Source organism: Lutra lutra, chromosome 4 (genome assembly GCF_902655055.1).
Source record: "Lutra lutra chromosome 4, mLutLut1.2, whole genome shotgun sequence".
Classification (NCBI taxonomy): Eukaryota; Metazoa; Chordata; class Mammalia; order Carnivora; family Mustelidae; genus Lutra; species Lutra lutra.
Genome location: NC_062281.1, coordinates 46037578 through 46040740, shown reverse-complemented (window position 1 = coordinate 46040740; position 3163 = coordinate 46037578). Strand labels below are relative to the sequence as shown.

Here is a 3163-nt window from a genome sequence, read left to right as displayed (position 1 = left end):
ATCCTCTTTCTGTATTGCATTTTTAATTTCTAGAATATCTTTATTGATCCTAAAGTAATACTCCTTTTTTATTGCATACTGTTCATGGATTCACCACCTTATCTCTCTAAAGATAATAGTTGTAGCAGTGGGGTTTTTTACTTTTTTAATGTTTTTTTTTTTTTAAGTAAAATAGTTATCCAGTCTCTTATGCCAAAATGTTTTCTGCACATACCATTATAATTAGCATACCCTCTGTAGCAGACAAAATTGTACTTTAAATTATATTTCATGTTATGATTATATTAAAATATAAAGTGAAAATGATTTATCAATTCCTTTTAACAGTACTAGTAAATTCAGCAGTAGATATGAGGCACAAAGTCTAAGTAAAATATGACACAGGAAGAATAATAATGTAATTCTCACTTGTCATAATTCGTTATGACTATAAAAAGACAAACTTTTAAAATATTATATTAGCTAAGATTCTGGCAAGCTTTATGTAACAAGACACGGCATACCAGGCCTGCCACTCAACTTGTTTATGGTAGGTCTCAGCTTCAATATAAGCTGTTTCCAAAAAAAATCAAAAGTTTGCTTTTTTAACATGCTAAGTATCTTGGCATGTATGCCATTTGACATAGTAAGGAATTTAAGATAGCAAGAATAAAGAGTTAATAAAAGCCAAATATTGCAGCCGAACCAAAATTCATACAAAAATAAAATAACTATCACTGGTTACATAAAATTTTCCTGACTGGTTAAAACCTAGCAGTATAAAACATGCATTTTAGAATGTTTAGCTGACAAGTTCAAAAAGTACCAGTGTCTATTTGAAATGATTCCTCTCTAAAACCAACATGCGGTCAAAATTAATTTAAATGTTATAACATATTCTAATGCTAGAAAACATTCAGTATTGTCGAAGTGGAGGAAAATCTCAGAGCTTCGGCGGGCTGGGGGGAGCTCTGTCATGCTGCAAAGGGCTGTTTCTCTGGTTCACTGAAAGCAGCAAATAACAAGAGTCCAAAGATATCAAAGGACAAGACTGCTATACCCAGCTCTGACCTCCCCTGAAGCATGGCTGTTGTGTCCACAAAAGTAGGATGTGAGGGGCACCTGGGTGGCTCAGTTGTTAAGCATCTGCCTTGGGCTCAGGTTATGATCCCAGGGCCCTGGGACAGAGCCCCACATTGGGCGGGCTCCCTGCTCAGCGGGAAACCTGCTTCTCCCTCTCCCACTCCCCCTGCTGGTGTTCCCTCTCTCACTATCTCTCTCTGTCAAATAATAAAATCATTTAAAAAAGAAAAAAAAGGAATGTGAGGACAAAAAGCATGCTATTTTCCTAGCTAAGAGATAGCAAGCCATCCCCCCCCCACAAAAGCTCCCTCACCAGGTAAATAAAAGTAGATAAGGGCGGGGGGATACACTTATCTGCAGAGTAAAGATTCCAAAATATTAATCCTATTTGAAATCCTATTTCAAAATGTCATCTCAAAAATGTTAACTAGAGTCATCAGGTCATTTCTAATTACATCTTAATGATGTATCCAGGTTCTGTTTCTGTAGATTTAGCATTAGATACTTCTAGTCAAAAGCATTAACTTTATCCCTGTGTATCTTAACCACTAGCACAACTGCAGTGTATTACCTCTCAGAGTTGTTAAGCACCAGAAGAGAAAAAAAGTAGATATTCCAACAGCAGGCAACAATGATGGCCCTTTCACACAGCAGCATCCAAGTGGTTACCGAATAGTACAGGAGTAATTCTAAAAACAAGGAAATGCATGCATTTTAGTAATTATGTTATAATTTTCACAGTTGAAATTTCCCTAAACATTGCACTTTCTTTGTAAGGGAATCCTTATTTTTCTTACTGCTACCACGAGTCCGAACTTGAACTAGACGCTTTCTTCTTCTTCTTCTTCTTACTGTGTTTCTTATGCTTTTTTGTTTTTGGGGTTTTTTTTTTTTTTTAAATCTGTTACTTCTTATTGTTCTTCATTGCTTTTCTTCTTTTTTGCTTGCACCTTCTTAACATAATCTAATTCTAATAAGGACTCAGATGATAAAGATTTATCTTCAGGATATATCTTTTTTTTTTTTTTTTTTTTTGCTGAATCTGTTCATGTCCTTTTAATTGTCAGTTGCGTCCTTTGACTTCTTTTTTTTTTTTTTTAAAGATTTTATTTATTTATTTGACAGAGAGAAATCACAAGTAGGCAGAGAGGCAGGCAGAGAGAGAGGAGGAAGCAGTCTCCCTGCTGAGCAGAAAGCCCGATGTGGGGCTCAAACCCAGGACCTGGGATCATGACCTGAGCCAAAGGCAGCGGCCTAACCCACTGAGCCACCCAGGCGCCCCGACTTCTTTTTCTTTTTTAAACTATCCTTACCATCCGGTTCAGTTTCTGACACGGAACTTTCAGAAGTTTTATGTGAATGGTCCTTCTCCTTTTTCTTTGTTTTTTTTTTTTCCTCACCTTTATAATCTGAAAAATTGCCAGAAGAGTGAGAGCCTGATGAAGAAGATACCTACCAGATATCTTCTTTTCTCTTTTCTTTTCTTTCTTTTTTTTTTATGAGCTCTCACTTCCCCTTAATAATTTCACCCTGTGTCCCTGCATCTTTCTAGTTCTTTCTTCCAGTTCTCATTTATTTTTTTCTTCAAATTCAGCCAATGCCTTGGAGCCTTTTTCTTTTCTAGTTGTTCTTTCACTTCTTCTCAGGTAGGCTTTGGTCACCTCAGATAATCTTGGATCATTGGCTGTGAACACTGGTTTGGACCCCTTGATCTGGGCATTGCTATTGGGTTCATATAGATTACTTGATTATTCTGCTTCCCCGTGGTGTGGGACTGAGCAGACACCGAGGGAGATCAGACCAGAGAGCTTTATGGCTTTTTTAGATTTTGGCCAGGGGCATTATTTTCTAGAAGTTTTTGTTGGGTGCCTGGGTGGCTCAGTGGGTTAAGCCTCCGCCTTCGGCTCAGGTCATCATCCCAGGGTCCTGGGATCGAGCTCCACATCGGGCTCTCTGCTCAACGGGGAGCCTGCTTCCCTTGTCTCTCTCTCTGCCTGCCTCTCTGCCTCCTTGCCATCTCTCTCTCTGTCAAATAAATAAATAAAATCTTTAAAAAAAAAAGTTTTTGTTGTTTTGGTTTTGGGGTTTTTTTTTTCCACCT

The 3163-nt window shown here is 37.8% G+C and overlaps 1 pseudogene; it reads right to left on the bottom strand.

The window, feature by feature from the left end:
- Window positions 1-2064: 2064 nt before the first annotated feature.
- On the bottom strand, window positions 2065-2818 carry LOC125097251 (protein FAM133B-like; annotated as a pseudogene).
- Window positions 2819-3163: the final 345 nt, after the last annotated feature.